General features: G+C 42.4%; 1 protein-coding gene across 3 annotated transcripts in view; it reads right to left on the reverse strand.

Moving 5' to 3' along the window:
• Positions 1-17,598, reverse strand: part of CDCA2 (cell division cycle associated 2) — a 112,853-nt gene that overhangs the window by 72,600 nt on the left and 22,655 nt on the right. For all 3 annotated transcript variants that reach the window (XM_037371402.1, XM_037371398.1, XM_037371397.1), the window contains exon 19: positions 8,552-8,676. The gene's annotated coding sequence lies outside the window, so the exon portion shown is untranslated. The remainder of the gene's footprint in view (positions 1-8,551; positions 8,677-17,598) is intronic.

Here is a 17,598-nt window from a genome sequence, read left to right on the forward strand (position 1 = left end):
AACCCATCTGTTAAGAGCCCTAAAGGCACAGTATTTTTCTTCAGGCATAGAGGAGGTAGCTTCACTTACTCAGCTTGTGAATAGAACTCTATTTTTTTCTGGAAGCACCATACCTAAGGCAGAAAAGCCCAGAACACCATGCCCACCCATTCCCAGATCGCCAGCGAGAGCTCTGTAGAGATGAACATTGAAACAGACGTGCCACCCACACAGCTCTGGACTGAGCCCTACCAAAGCAGCTCCTACACAAGCACAGCCACCTCTGCACACTATGAGACTGAAAACACGTCTGAAGATTCTCAGTGCCTCACACATCAGTTGCCTGACATAAAGAGATCTGCCTGATTTGAAGGCTGCCTTCTTTCCTCGTTTTGGATATTAAGCCTTTTTAAGGGTCTCTGATTCAGTACCTGTAATCAAGGGTTATTGTTGGTGACACCTATGGTCTCTGGCTAGAGTATAACCATCGCTTCTGTAAGACTTGAGAGTCCCTCACAAAATCTCTCACTGCTACAGTCCCCCAAGCTGGACAGATTTAATCAGGCTATTGACATTCTGATATCAAGACGATTCATGTATTAGCAGATAGACGGTTAAGACCAACCACTATGTGGGCCAAACCCTCCACAGCTAGCTCATCTGACAGTCAGTAAGACTTTTCTGCATAAGGTGAGCAGGTTTTGGCCTCGTGGTGAAGAACAAGATCACCAGCTGTGTGCATTCAGTTTAAATATTCAGCCCATCTTTCAGCGAAGATTTATTTGTCATGTCCCTTGGCACTTTCTAGTCTAATTATTGAAGGCTATACATCCCCCCACCATCCACCCCAGAGCCTATTGTTTTTAAAGCGATACCATACAGCTCAATCTAAAGAAAGACGAATCACAAGATCATCTCAGTTGCAAATGATTGTGGAAACAGGTAAAGTTTTCTGTTTCTAGCCTGCACTTCTGTAGATCAGGGGATAAGAGACAATGGCCTCAGGCCTACACAGAAGATGTGTCGCACAGACAGCTTTTGCTCTCTAGCGGACAGTGCTGAAGTCCACCTGAAGACAAAATTGGGAATACCCTGTTGGCTCTTGTGACAGAACAGCTTGGAAGACGTACGTTCCTTCCAGGGTACTGGCAGGAAAGGTCTTTCCCACATTGCTCATCCTTTTGATTCTCAAATATACGTTGTGGTATTTTGCGACTCCACAGCATCTTTCAGCAAATTATGCTTTTAAACTCCCTTCACATATGACCTTCTAAAAAGCCAAGCAAACAAACAAGCAAAAACCCCAGCATATGCTTGTATAGTAGCATATCTTACTCATATAGCAACATTATGGTCCAAGATTCTACAGATTTTTCACAAGAATGAGTCATGAGCATCCCCATTTTACAGGTGGGAAGTTGAGGCTGGGAAAAGAGACAGGTGAGCGGACAGACATCCCCCAAGGTTACATCTTAAACTGCTGATGAGTTGGAAATGCATCCTTTTCCCTCAACACATGAAACGACAGTCCTTTCCAAACAATTCTACATGTGCAAAGGGGATAAAATATCTATAAGAAAATTTGTTCTACTGGTGAGCTTCCCAGGGGAGTTTGAATGACAGAGCGTACAACACCTTGACAGTGTCTATTTAAACAAAGGAAGCGCAGTGTACATGCCTCAGACATTTCTCCATAGAGTTCAAGGCAGCAAAGGTCACCGTATACTATACCTTTAAATAAAAGTAACCAGGATAAAGGGGAGAAACCTAAACTAGAGACTGCCAGCTGTGGGAAGAGAGGGCTCTGTGGGTAGCTGTCTGTTGCCATCTCGTGGACAAGAAAATATATTCCAAAATCAGAGCAGCAAGTCGGGGTCCAGAATCCCCCTTCTCAAGAAAATTCACTCTCTTTCCTTTTGGATCACCTCTGAACTCCTGTTCCGCTGTCTTCTCAGCTGCTTGTTGTTTTCTTTTAAAGCAAAGAGAATTTGTTCTTGTTGACTGAGAAATCCAGTGAAAGAACAGTTTGGATCAAATCTAGGAGTAACTTTAATTAGCTTGGAAGACAGGCTGAGAGGAGGAAGAGGGAGGGATGAAAGAGAAGAGGAAAGCAGATGAAACTCTTGCACCAAATGGCAAACAAAGGGTTTGCTTTGCAATTTCATGGATCAAGCAGTGGTCAAGGGTTGAAAACCCTTACTGAAAAATCTTAAGTGGCACTAAATTAACATACACTGGAAAGCGGGCTAAAAGTTTTCTTTTGTCATTAACAGTTGTGATTCAAGTTACCTCCTGGCTCTTCCTCTCCTGTTACAGTTTACCCAGGGCAGAAATTGTTTAGTGTAATTTATGCAATGCCAAGCCATGGGACTCTGTTGACTAATTCTGTAAAATAGGAGCTTTTTTATGCCTGGCAGCCCTTTTCAAGTCACCAGTTCACAAGAGCAAACAGCAAGAGAGGGAAGCGGGAACTCTGCCTGTAGGAGTTGTTATTCCTAAGCCTACCCTTTGAGATTTATGCATATTGGCTTAGATCACAAGATCAGACCAGCTCAGCAGTCTGCCAGTAAAAACAGCTAATACATTTACATCACCTGCCATATAACCCAGAAAAAGTCTTCCTGCCTCAGTTTCCCCACAGCAGAAATTGCAAATAATACCTTGACCTTAATTTATTAAAGCCTTTCAACCTGGTAAGTGTAGAGTTCTTCTAAAAGTTTACTATTATTAACATGCTATCTTTTGTAAAGATCCTTTAAGCTTTGGTGCCAACACGAGGTCAGGAAGATGATAATATCAATGATAGTATCCACATTAGAAAAATAAGGAACGAGGAAGATACAAGGAAGATGCCACAACACAGGCACTGACTGAGAGACTCATTTACATTTAGGCAGGAGTCCCCAAAGAAGGGACCCCCCAAAGCCAGAGACCACTTTTGACCACTTGGGCCCACCACACAGAAACCCAGCTGCAATGGGTATCTTTTCACGTGCGTGCAAGGGAGAACAAGGAGATTATCCAAGTTAACATCAAATCAAGCTGGTAGCCGTACGTGGTACACCTCTAAGCAGAAATTTTAACTCTCTATCAAAAACAGGAGGGCCAACATAGTTCCATGCCCCAGTCTGGAACATCACCATATGGACTGCAATAATATACCGTAGCGTGGTCTTCACTGGCTGGGAATATCTGCCCCCATTTCTCTATGCTCAGAACTCCTAAGTCTTACCTGGCAGTACTAATTAGGGCTTGCTCATACGGTTTATTTGGTACTTCTAAAGCACTTCTGGCATAAAAATGGGGGAGGTCCTTCCTAAGGGCATCACTACCCTCAACTGACATGCTGGGAGCATTACACAATGCAATATAATTTGAAGAAAAATCTTCATTGGAGATGACCAGACCACCACTACTACCTATTAGCCAAATATGGAACACCCACGGATCTCCGAGAATAAGCACACTGAAGTCTAGCACTGTTTGTCCTTTAATTTAGTTAACTGACGTTCTTTTTAATGTCCAATGGACAGTATTTAAGGAGCGGGGAAAATGTTTCCCCATTACATTATGCCCCCAGGCAACGGAGATGATAATTTTCTACCCTACTAGGAAGGGCACCACACCATTAAATTGTGACAAATTAGTTTTGGGTTATGTGCTTTACTAGTCCCACATGGTAACTAAAACTTCTACATTATCTGACTGCAAAGCAAATCAGAAACGGTTCTGAGCCTACAGCGTGACAGACTCTGAGAACAGAGATTGCTCCTCGCTCACTGCTGAACCAAAACGAAGCCTCAAAATGGCTTAGACAAGAACATCCTTGCTTACCTTAGTGCCTTACTCTGCAAATACGCCGTCAGGCTCAAAGGGAGTACTCGCCAAAGAACATGCTATTCAGCAGAATCTGGGTTTTGTTCACCTTCCGTTCCTACCTGGCCTTTTAACCAGCTGAAAGCACCTGAAAAAGCCTGGTTCAACAGATAAAACACCAGAGCAGAAGTCTATGGGACTGTGTTCTTCTCTTGGCTTTGCTGTATGAGCTTAAAAAAGAAATACAACATACTTTGTGGTTTCGATGTCCTTCAGAACATTTCTTGAGGTGTTAAACCGTCTGGGGAGGAAATGCCTCTTACGGTACGTGCAAAACAACACTTTTCTTCTTCAAATGCAGACTCCTCACGAGGCAGTGAACTACCCCGAAGAAGCCAACCGCAGAACTTGGGATGGAAACGTGGCCCTGTACTACAGCAGAATGTGTCCCATGGAGAAACCTGGGCTAACAGCTCCGATGACCTTGCTGTGGTAACCTGGATAAATAACCCAAGTCTTCATTCATACCCCTTTGCCTTTCAGCTGGTACTATGTGTGACAAGCCAGGCTCTAACTTCTGGAAAGGGATACTGACCTCAGATCTAGCTCTTGCTTTTACTGTAGAGATCTCCAAATATTCACAGAGCAGCTGTTGCACCAACACAGTGTTCAGCTATGTCCAGATAAACTGGCACCGGTTGTGGATTACCCTAATACCTAAGATTAGACAGTTTGAAAAGGGAATTACCACTGCTATTTCAACTTAAAATCATCGGTCCCAATCCTTACTTTGCAAGAATGGAGTGGATTCCTGGCACTCTTATTTCCAGGTGATTGAAGTGTCCAGGAACATTTTCAGCTGGTAAATCAGCAAGGTTTTCACTGTTCCCCTAGAGCTCAGGTGTTCTGTTACCCTCAGTCTAAGCTGATACAGGAGTAGGAACCCAGCTGCACAGCATCTCGAGGGAATGGACCAGCGAAGTAAAATATCCTGAGGGAAATGTTTTTTGGTGACCCTAGCGAGTTCCTCGTTGATGATGCATTCGATATATGTACATACAGGGGTCAAACGCACAACTGGATCCATCAGCGTCAAACGAAATACCCCTCTCTAATCAGGTAGCTCCATTTACACCACGGCAGGATATAAACCTCAACCCTCTCACCCAGATTTTGAACACACCAACCAGCAGTCCAGCCACCAGTTGACTTCCCACGTGCTGGGAAGTACAAGAAATCTAATAAATAAACTACCGTGGCAAGATCTCCAATTCCATTTCTGCAGATGTCCTGATAAATATCCAAACATTTAGGCAGTTCTCCAAATTCACGCTGAATTACAAACCTTCTCAAGATCTGCTCCACTTTATTCTGCAGAATTCCATCAAATTTGGACGCTTAGGTATTTAAGACTTTTTTGAAAAGTGCAGAGTGAGTGAAAGGAAGGGAGAACAAAAAGTTAGCAACCCACCCTGCCATATTTATTCTGGTCTGCATCATTTAAAAAAATGAGCACTAAAAGACTGAGTGGAGCTCACCCGATGTTTTATAATGTACTGTAATTTCTCAGGAAAACGCTTTGTGAAAAGTAAGCAATATATCCTAGTGTATAAGTATGTAACCATAGTTTCCCCCACCATGCAAAACATCTGTGACCTTGCACAGAGGTCATCACTGCAGTAGTGTTTCTCTTTACTTTTAAAGAAATGTCAGGCCATTTTTTATACAAGACTTATGACAGGGTGCTGTTTATTGTATCACAAAGCCACTATAACTCCAGCACAAGGAAACTGCTATTATTTGGAGAGTATATATCTTCCTGACTAGCAGTAAAGATGAAAATAAGAAGGGTAGTTTTCAGAGAGTAAAAGTTAGAGTCTCCCTTAATGACACCAGCATCTTCTCCATGACTGAAAACTGAACCATTACTGGACTGCTCCATCTGATTAAGGCTCAGATTTTGTGCTGGGGTTTTCTATTAGGTCACACAGGGTTTATGCTCATCTTCCACTGAAAATGGTGCCAAATTCTTAAGGTTTTGAGGTCTCTCACATGAACATACAATCAGTTTAGCCACTGGACTTAAAAAATTTCAGCTCCCTTCAGCAGAGGTGTGCTTCCCTCCCCACACCACTTTACGCAGAACCAGATTTTTTGTTTCACATGGAAAGTGTTGGAGAAAATGTCAAGGACAATTTGGGGCCAAACAAAAAATCATTTCCAGTCACCTCTATTTCCTTTTTACCTTTATCATGGAAAATTGCTTGTGGCTTTTTCTGGTAGCTCTGTTCAGTCCTGAACGAGTACACTGTGGGGGCACCAGGCTGTGCAGGCTGCATCTTTTAAATCAGAAGTCTAACTGAGATACTAACTAGTTGTGTTCATTGAAGGTCCCTCGGTACTTTTCGCAAGACTAACCTCTGTATCCTGGCCAAATTCCAGCTCAAGTAATTACAATCTACTTTCCCAAACATCCCTCTTCTTTCCCTGCAGCACTTTCAATTGCATATGAAATTATTCTATTATCTAATTATAATAGTGCCCACAGACTGCTGTCGAGCTTGGGGATTCTGTGTGGTGCTAGGGAGAGCACAGATGCCCGCAGAGCCCCCTGGCTTCCCAGCAGCATCCTGTGCCAGTGCTGAGACCCGCGACTTCCTCGCTGTGGCTCTGAAATGCTGGACCGAAGAACAGGGTTCAATTTGAAATTCAATACAGTAAATCAGGATTAGAAAGAGAAGCAAAAGAAAGAAATACGTAAGCTTGACAAAGAAAGCAAAAAAGGGACAGGTCCTGCTGGTGGTGTTTTAGGCTGACTGTGTGCTATTTCATCAGTAGCACCCCCCACAGTAGATGAAAACAAAGCTGCCCAGCGGACATCTATGCTGCTTAACAAAAAGCACCGTAGAGGAACGTCCCAGCAAGCAGCACACCTGCTGGAAGAGCCACCCAAAGTGCCATCGTGTACCAGGTCTGAACTGTAAGTTGAGCGCCCACACTGGCTGTAACTCAACAGATACGTTGCTTCTGATTGAGCCGTGATTGCACGGTGTGATCGGCACCCCACACACTTCGGGCAGCTGGGGTTACCATGCCTTCCACAAGCAGACAGGGGCTCACTCTGCTTACGCTTCAAACAGACCATATGCCAAGCGCTGCTAATACAGGTCCAAGTTCAAGCTAAGAAGTGTTGCCAAGAGGCAGGATGTTATCAGATTGGTCTTAACACCATGTGAATGCAACTACATGCCTAGGTGCTTCACTGAATTATGAAGCCTTTGATTTCTGGAATGAAGGGGGAGGTGGATTGGAAGGAATCACCTTTCCTCGTTAAGTATTTGCACAAGCAAACAGTAGGGGAATGACTAGACTTTTTAGGAACTCCATTCCCATTTAAGCAGCCAGATTTTAAAAACCAAGCAAACACAAATGGAAAAATGCAGAAGAAGTCTGAAATACCTTTCTCAGCATATTCAATTAAGTCAACTGCTCACAAATATTACACAGCTTAAATTCAGAGAGATGACATTTAGAGGACAGCAAGTTTTTTTCCTGATCATTTTGGGAGATCATCTTTGAGATGTTTAACACAGAACTGACCACAGAACAGCCATTCACCACAAAGTGCATCCTAGCGTGCACCAATATGAACAGCAGAGTAGAAGAAAGTGATCAGAGAAATCCTGTCAGCTTTTTTGAAATGTTTGTTTGTGGTTCATTGTCATTAATTGGAAAAAAAATATTTGTAGTTCTTTGGGGAGAAGAATCATTTGTTCACATTTTTTCTCCTATACATCATAAGTCATATTTATGTAATAGCTATGAAGACATTTCAGTTTAGATTGTTGATGCCTTTGTACCTTTAAGCATAGGTTTTGAAGTGTGTTTCCTTATAATGCTATAATTTAACTTCAACATTTTTAAATGAAAATGGCAGCAGGATGCAGCCAGCATATGCTATGTAGTCCACAGAGGGCAATTATTAATTTCCCAGTGGATACCTTTTCTTATGGTGACTGGCAGTGGGGTTTTTTGTTTGCTTTTTTATATTATTATTATTATTACTCAGGCCTTTTAAATAAAACATTGCTAGATGTCTGTATCTCAATACACCTGCTGTGCCAGTGATTACACTGTGTTTAATGGCATGTCTATCTTGGGAGAGCATAGCCGAGTGTAAGAGGGGACTGGAAAGGACAATAAAACAGCTGTTGAATTTGTACATCCCTACATTCCAGTTGAGGAGCTGTCACCAACCTGCTAGGGCCTGGCACGGGCCTTGGTAGTATCTGAGCTCCAGCCCTGGTTCTGACACTAACTTAGCTGCAGTCTTGCTCAAACCTGTAATTATCAGGCAGGCTTGTAGCTGAACGCTGAAACGGTGCAGGAAAGAAACAAACACAAAGTTTTCCAGCAGTGGCTTGTACTGACCAAATTTTTCTTCTGCTGAAGATAATAACGGACATGAGAACGATGAAACTCCAGTAATAATAGCACCATCCATACTACCAGGAATGTTTCAACAATGCGCTTACAAAATACACCTTGAAGATCATCCCTAAAAATGTGAATCATCAGTACAGACCAAACCCAATGTACAAATTTCACACCTGAGCAAAGACCCTGACAATTTGTCAACTTGGACTAGGGAAAGACATGCGCAATGGTAAAGCAAATACACAACTAACTGCAGGTCTACATGAATGGAACTAACTACGCTTTAGCCCAAGCTTGACATTTCGATTTTGTTCCTTACCTCAAAAAGTGTGGAGATGAATTCCTTTGCTTTTCCCAAACGTAAACTGTCCAGTCCTCTGTAGCTAGATACTCAGCAGATAGCAGCGGGGTAAAAATATCACGCAGATAGTACCAAGATCCATGCTTTAATAAAAAACCAACCAAACAATCAATCAAAAACAAACAAACAAAAAAAACCAACCCACAAACAAACAACAAAAACACCCACTAAGCTGAATTTAAATGAAGAGCGAACAGGGCAATGACTCTACAAAACCAAACCACTGTCACCCAAAGTGCTACCCCAGTCTGTGCATTTCTAATGGCTTCTCATCTGCAGGCAACAGAAAAATGCCACAATTCTGCTTTTTTTCTAGGACGAAGCCTCAACTCTGCAGCAAGATCCACACAGGTGGATTCTTGTATCTGTTTAGAGCCCCATTAATTTTGTGAGACAAAAGAAACCACTTTGGCAGATTCACCCAGAACTTTTTTCTTATAAAGATGCTCTTGAAAAAAAAGTAATTCCAAAAGCAGGTCCAAGTTCAAACCCAGCATGCCAATACAGTGATAAATAAAAAAAAACAGGGAAGTTTCACAGACTACTGAACATATGTCATCAGAGCTGAGAGATAAGTTACATGTTACAGATACCAGCCAAAGAATTGGCAGGAATAAAGACTTGATTCTTATAATACTTGGACAACTCTTTATTAAAAAAAAAAAAAAGTATTCCATTAACTGCATCACTTCTAAATGGCCTCGTATCGTACTTGAGGCTGAAGTAGTTACTGAAGAAAGATCAAGGGTTAAGCTGCACACCGCACAACAGCACAAGACTTTAAAAGAAATAATAAAAAAAAGCTTCATCCAATTTTTTTTCCAAATTAAATCAAGAACATTCATAATTAGTTTTTACACCGGAGACATCTAGTGGGAAATGAAAGAACTGAAAGAGCCATAAGCTGCCTTCGCCCTTTCATTAATATTTGCTCCCAAATGCAGGTCAAATAAATCTAACTCACAGTTTGAAATGAGTAGCTTTAAAACTGATGTATTACTTTCTGCTCGGATTTATGCCACCCATTTTGGATAATTACTCCCAATGCTTTTTCCCTATTGTATTCAAAGCTTCTTCATAAGAACGAAACGAAGTTGGGTTCCTTGAGATCTCTTCTGCTTTTAATAACTTTTCATTCCCCTCCACCCCTCCCCATCCTCAAAGATTACTTCCACCTTTGCAATTTAAGGCAACTGGATTTGTGCTGGCAGACACCTTGCACTCATTTATGTATGTGTTTTGTTCCCTGCTGTGATAAATTGCACTGTCCAGGCACACAGTAAAAGACCATCCTGCCCTGCATCCAAGGCCCTGATCCTGTGAAAATGTACCCATGTGCTTGAGTTTATACACTGAATAAATTTACCAAAGCACACGTGTAAGCCCTGTTCTCACAAGATTTATGCACATCAATAGGGTTACGCATAGTGCATAAAGTTAAGCACGTGTTTAAGTCATTACGAGACTAGGAACGAAACACACAAAGGGTGGGAGGGAAAATAGATGGACAGAAAGGTGACTTAATTTGCCCTACGTCATGGTAGTCACGTCCACATGGCACAATGCAACATGTGTCCAGGGATACCTAAACTAGTCCTACAAACCTTGCTGTTACAGGAAGAAGCTCAGTCCCACCAGCAAGCCACCCTGGCTCAGGCCAGCAGACCTACTAGGCAGAAGGGCTAATTAGCCTGAGCAAAGCATCACGCCAACACAGCTCTACAGCTTTTAGAAGCTGAGCTAAAAGCTAAAACACGTACCAGTGCACAGCATCGCATTGTACTTTTTTAAAGAGTTTCCAGACAAAGCCAGTAGGGACAGAACTATGTCTTCAGCACTGCTTCTTAGCATTTTCTTTTTTGGCTGTTTTGCTACCTCAATGCAGTCGGGGGGAAGAAGCCGTTTTGCTGAAACCCACAGCAGAAGCGTGTCATGCCTCAGTGCAATGCCAGAAAATGAACCAAAGGGAACTACCTTCCATCTCCATGCAAAACATTTTGACATGAGAGAGAAACAAAGGGAAGAAGGGGACAACTGTAAGGAAACACAACACAACATTGCACCTTACTCAGGGTGTGGTGCTGCAAACGAGACAAGAAAATGTGACCTCGTGAGCTCTCTAGGCCCATGTAGAAGAGCCAGGATACCCACAGAAGTCCTCCCCTACAGATCTGGGAGCACCACTGAGGCCTTCGAAGCTGATCCATTAGAGACATCCAAGTTTCCACTTCATTACAAATCCACATGGGAAATCAAACCTTCTCTGCTGTCTCTCCTTTGGTATCTGTAGGCTTTTAGAGATTTCATCTATATCGTTACAGCAACGTAGTTAAATCACCTTCTTGTTGTCTGTAAAAGAGCAAAAGGAGAAGCCTGGGTTTGGTAGCATAAGACCTGGGAAAATCGGGTAACGTTATTTTCGCTGTGTGCTGCTGGGTTTGGAGAAAGCTGAATTCAGGCAACCGTTTTGCCTTTCCATCCCCTCCTCCACCTTTTGTGCTGCACATCACCAGCTGCAAGAGGGGTCTATCACTTCAGATTTAAGACACCTGGCTTCTGCATTTGCAGAGAAGTAAGAACAGGTACATGCTACCTGCTCTATACGGGCTGTATTTGGGGTTAACAATTGTGTGACATCGGATCAGCTTAGTGCTTAACCTTCTGTGTCATTATTTTCACTTCATAGATACACATAATTGCTTAGTTACGACAATTCTTTTGCAAAAAGTGGTTCTCCATAAGATGTCTATCTGTTTGCCTCCCTCCCCCTCAAAATACCAGGTACCCAGGTGTCTTAAATCTGAAGTGATAGACCCCTCTTGCAGCTGGTGATGTGCAGCACAAAAGGTGGAGGAGGGGATGGAAAGGCAAAACGGTTGCCTGAATTCAGCTTTCTCCAAACCCAGCAGCACACAGCGAAAATAACGTTACCCGATTTTCCCAGGTCTTATGCTACCAAACCCAGGCTTCTCCTTTTGCTCTTTTACAGACAACACGCACCACAGATGCAAAAATATACTCTCTAAGGCCTGCAAACCTCAAATTCATGTTTGAAATTCATTCAAAGCCCCATGTCACGATCGGCTTACATCTTTGCTGACCAAACACCCCGATACCCTGCTGTCCTAACAGCACGCAGACTGAAACGAGACCTCAGATTGGAATTTAGGGAGAATCTGGAAGCAGACTTGGTGGCTTGCTCTGGAAGGAGACAGTTTCTAGCAGAGGAGCCTGTGAACCCAAGGGGAGTTAAACCAGGACCGCGACTGGAGGAAGCCCAGGTATACCCCCATGGCTTATAATGGCTGGGGACAGTGTTTAAGAGCATTTTGCACAGGAGTTTTTTCACTGCACGACCAGCAAAACTTCATAGCTCCCCTAGAACCTTCCAAGAAGGAAATAAGCTCAGGCAGCCTGGTGAAACCAAACGAAAGGGTAACCCTACTATCAGTGCTGGGGTCCATTTTTTAGTCTCCAGGAGAGTTACCTCAAGAAAAAGATTTGACAAAGAGACCAAGAGTTCAGACAGCTCCTAGCCCCCACTGAGCAGAACGGTTCTGGGGAAGAAGACAAGCATTACCACTGTGATCGAAACCCACGGCTTTCTTCACACACAAAGCAACGCCGCATCCCATTCTCCAAGCACCAAGCAGGATCTGCTCCGAGCCAGCTCCGGGGTGACACTTTGTCCCCCATACAGCCCCCCCACCCCGCCCCCAACAGCAAGCTCACAGCTCCTCCCCTGCTTTCAGGTATCAAAACTATATTCATTAGGTCACAAAGTGGGGGAAAAGGTAAATATAAAAAGTAATTTGAGGGGAAAATCCTCTCAGAGAACTTACCCTCTGCAAAACGCAGCGTCACCAGAGCCAGCGCCGAGGAGGAGACTGCAATTAGGGGTGATGGAAGGCACCTGAGCCCAGGCTGCTCCACAGGTGACTCATCAGTCCCCCCGCACCTGCCCCGTCTGGAATGCCCCTCCTTGGGGAAAGGGAGGGTGGCTGTGAAAAGCACTCCCAAGGCCACAAAATTTAAGCAGAAAAAAGGAGAAAATGAAAACATAGTACTTTGCTTTCTGAATTTTAGCGTATCTGGACTTATAGCCACCTCTGTTGTGAGAAGGGAAGGTAAAAACTTACGAATTTTTTCGATCTGCTTTGCATTCATCACAGACATTTAATCATTAGTTTATTGATTTCTATGCATGTTTATACATTTCTCTGCGCACATGGCTCTTTGACTTTGCTAAATCTATCTGGAAGGGACAGGCCAGCAGGTCCCAACATTCTTTTTCTCTATGCAAATAACTGCTAAATCTTTTAAGAAGCTTTTGTCTACAGAGATGCAGTGTTTTGAGGTGTGGCTTTCATGCAGCACATCACAGAGGAAGTGCACACCCCTGGCAATCATGAAAGTTTGATTTCCAGACTTGTTTATTTCTTTGCTTCCCTTCAGCACATTCAGTAACTAATTGTGAAGGGAAAACTTGTCCTCTCCCAGAATTAGAGGCTCCAGGTTATTTGAAACACTAATAAGGACAAGACCAAAAAAAAAAAAAAAATCAAAATCACATTTGCTTACTTCTCTGGAGTGATTAACTGAAGTCTTGCCAGCTAAAAGAAAAAAAACCACCTAAAAAGTAAGAAGAGGCTACACGGAGGGGAGGATAAGAGCATACACTTTATTCAGGCAGGCAGACTTGTTCCACCTGCTGAAGAGAGGAAATGAAATTAATTCCTCTGTTTTGTTTCTTCCCCCTTTATAACAGAGCTAATGTCTTGTATTCCCTGTCCCCACCTGCTGGTAGCAAAGAATTACCCATTTTCTAGGCTGGATCGTAGAAGAAAATTGATATGTAGAACATCGAAGAAAAGTTTGAAATGGAAAACCAAGTGGTATGGTGATGGGATGAAGGGGGAAATCCGAGAAAGACAGAGAGATATTAAGCACTTTGCTGAAGTGCAGCTTTGGCTGGAGCAGGTAAGATGCATGTGGCACTTGGGCTTAATCGTGACTCAAACTGGCCATTTTCCACAGGCCAGTGTGACTTGCAGCTGCCCTGAATGAAAGCAGGAAATTGCATTTTTGCTATTTATAAACTGTGAGAGTGAAATAACATGAATACTGTATGCCTCTCCCGATCCCCATCTGTGGGGTTTTAAGTATCTTATAAGCCCCAATAGATTGTGCTTCTCAGATCTTATAAGGGCATTCTCATCATACCGACCCATAACCCGGTTCAGCGTAACTGCACCATTGTCTTCCGTTATGTTAATTTGGATAAATTACCTTTTGGGTTATAGCTCCTGTACAGCTCAAGCTAAAGCAGGGTTGTTTTTTTTTATTTCAAGGAGTAGGAGCCAGTGCTTTTGGAACAAGATGGCTCTTCTATTTGCACTGACTTTGTCACCACATGGCTTCTTGAATGACAGTCACAACACCCTAACAGGGCTACAAGCTTGTTTACAGGACTTATTTTCTCCTGGACTTGTTCACGCTTTGTACCTTCAGGTATATCAAAACCACAACGTAAGAACAAAGTCTACAGTCTCAGGCGAAGTCAGCCTAACGCAGCAAGGATTATCTCTAAATCAACCCAGTTTGTATGTAGTCTAATGCAAAAACGTATTGGGGGAAAAAAAAAAAAAAAAAGATCTACCTGCCACTGCAACATAAATGTTGCAGCAACAGAAAGGAATGGGTCTGCCTCCACTGTAAACGTGGGGTTACTCCACCAGCTAAAGATTACCAACAAAAATCACTTCATGCTGCAAACAAACATTAAACTCGGGCTGGCTTTACAGTAACATGTATACTAACAGATCCTACGCCTTGCAAAGAGGTAGCTCAAGTTGCAAGCAAGACCCTTTATTCTGTAGCATTTCTGTTCATTGCAATTTCTCAGATGAGTCACCTATGAGAGTTTACAACGAAGTACTAACTTACCCAAGTGAGTTGTTCAAACAGATTACGGCTTGTAAAATTTCCCCAAGTAGAGCACTGTTAACTAGAGACTCTGGTGCTGCGCTACTTACCAGATGGGAAAAAAAAATTTAGTTTCTACTAGATATTGTGAAGTTCAGCTTTGCAGGGCAGGGAAATTCCCACAGGGACAGGAAAAGCTACAGCTGATGAGCACATCCATAAAAATAATAAAAAAGGCACTGATGATTGTACCAAGATAACGACAGGAAATAAAAAGATTTCAAGCACTGAACACTCCAGTATATTTAATCAAAATGCTTCTCCAAAGAGGCCTCCTGACTGAAAACTTGCGTTCTGGAGCTTCTGAGCTGGGATCCCTCCCGTCACTGTCATAGTGGGTAATCAGCTCTATAACCTATGTAAGTCTCAAGTCCTTCCACATCAGATACTTCTTCCTTGTCTACAGGAGGCTTATTAAGACTCTCATCTACAAAGCAATTGGAAAAGGGACAAAGCAGTTTCAGAGAACTGCCAAGTAGCACTGTGTTTCACAACACTTTACGGTGAGATCCTACAAACCGTGCAAATGTACTTTGCAAAGCGAGTGAGGAGACTGCTATCGCTTAAAGAGGTTGCAAACTAAACTGAAACTTTTCATAAATGGAGCAAAACGGGAGAAAGGGATGAAGGAAAGGAGTTGCAAAAAGACAATGTTTCATGGCACAGAAAGTGCAATCAGAACTCCCTATCAGCTGTGTAGCTGAAAACACAGCCCCGAGAGTGTCAGCTGATCCAGCCACCATGAAGTCCTTCCCCAGAACTCACCCACAAGCAAAAGCCCAGCACCTGACTTCTGTCCTTTTCATTCTGAAGAAATTCTCGTAAGAGAAGCCTAAAGGTTAGCAGAAGAGACCCAGAAAACTTTCATCCCAGGACCCTCAAACGCTGCCTGACGGAACAATGCAGAGGGCCATCGGGCTGTAGTGGAGCATGCTTGATGCACCTTTAAACGGGTTAGATCAAATTAAGAGTCCAAAAAGAAATCATTACCTCCCTTCACTTAAACATCTTTCTTAATAAAGTATCCCAGGATTGAATTTCAGGCCCAGTGTTTTCAGGGATATACGGGTTATTTCCAAGCCGAGCTATTACCAGTGAATGCGGTGACATTAATATGAGTAAATGCAGGAAAAAGGATGAAATAAAACATATCCTATTGAAGGAAATGAGAGCTCCTTAAGAAAGAAAAACACACATAGGAAAGACGTGGGCATATCAGGATACAAATGGGACACTGGGGAGTGCCGGATTCCACAAGCATGATGTTATTGAAGTGTTTGATACCAGAGTAAGCACCTGCAGATATGAATTACATCCTTGTTCAGACCACTAACATCGGAGTACTGACATCTCAGGAAGTGCTTATGTTATATTTCAAATCCCACTGCCAACTGCATAAATATCAAATAAATCAATCATAGATATAAAAGACATTATCTTAAGGACTTCAAAAAGCTGAACAAGCCACCTCTCTTCTAAAAGTAGTACCACCCTTAAATCATTTGGGCTTTTTCTGTCCATTGCACCTGAACAGCAATAACATTAATGTTGTTGACCATCACACATTAAAAGCTTCACCTCTGTATACAGAGATAGAATAGGGATAGAAATAGTTTAAACCAGTAATCGCTCAGTAATCAGGCCAAAGGTTTTGCACACTGTAAACAGACTTTCCACTGCCTTCAGGAGGTGGCCATCTCATTTTACGCATGTAGAAACCGAGGCATCAAACTATGAAAGGACTTGTGCAATATCAAGAGAGCTCTAGAATGTCAGGAGCAAAACAAACTCAGGACTAGGAGTCCTTGAAATGTTCATTAGACCATGCAATCCTTATTCTCAGTGCATTTTGAGAAGCTATTGCTGACCACAACAGAGGTTGCAATCTAGAAATGAAGCGGTTTTGCACTCAAAAGACATTTTGTCATCTGCACGTATCAGATAAAAAGACTATTAAAAATAGACTACAAACAGTTCACGTCATTTTAAAGGAATCTTGTGATTTAACTGAAAGCGTCTATTCTGTGTTGAAAAAATAAGGTCTTAAGTTTCTGCTACTTTTTAAATAATTTTTTAAATTAAAAGTTACAAATACCAAAACAAATACAATAAACCCCTACATTTTAATAAACTAAGATTTTACTAGCGTTATGGATTTTTGGATTTTGAGAACACTTTTCAATTTAAGAGTTTCCCTATAAGCTCTTATTAGGTTGTTATTCTTCCTTGCTTGCTACGGCAGTCTTAATTACTGTTGCTCCAAAACCAGCTACCATCCATCTTATTCAAGCAGGGACTATTTGGCCATACCGCTAAATCATCTGGTATAATCAGTTTTTAAAAGTTTGTTCTGCAATGAAAAAATGGCTGAGAAAGGAAGCAAAAGTAAATATATCTTTTTACATTTTGTTAACAGCAGCAGGAAGATTAAGTGGCCATTCTACCAAATATTCATACGAATTCAGAATTTTTAAGCAGAAGTGTATTAGGAGCCACATATTCTGGGAGACATTAAAAAAGAAAGATCTGCTGTAAGGGACAATTTTTCAATTGGAATGAGTTTGCGAATGAAAATACAAGTATCAGTAGACTCTAAGCTTCATGGCTGGTGATAATTTCTCTCAAACTCCTAAGAACACAGGTTCTCCAAACCCAGGTAATTTCCAAGAGGAAATATTTGCAGGACTACTGCTTTGCACAGAGCATACAGGGAGCGCCGGGAGAAGCTCTGGTCCAGCATCATAGCCTCATGCTGTGCAGGCGACGGAACTTTATTTTCAGAGAAGCACCACCATTAAAGGACACTAACATGACTTGTCACTTGCTCTGGAGCTGGTGTAAGTATTGCAGCCCAAACAGCCCATCTGCTGCGTTAGAGGCTTCAGGAGCACTGGGAATTGCCAGCATCAGAAGCCTACGCTGTTACCGACTTTGCTGCATTTGTTCAGTGGCAAAAATGAAACATCTAAATAGCTGGTCGCATCAGGCTTCTGGACAGCAGGTCCAAGTGCTGCTCTTAA

Source organism: Falco rusticolus, chromosome 20 (assembly GCF_015220075.1).
Source record: "Falco rusticolus isolate bFalRus1 chromosome 20, bFalRus1.pri, whole genome shotgun sequence".
Classification (NCBI taxonomy): Eukaryota; Metazoa; Chordata; class Aves; order Falconiformes; family Falconidae; genus Falco; species Falco rusticolus.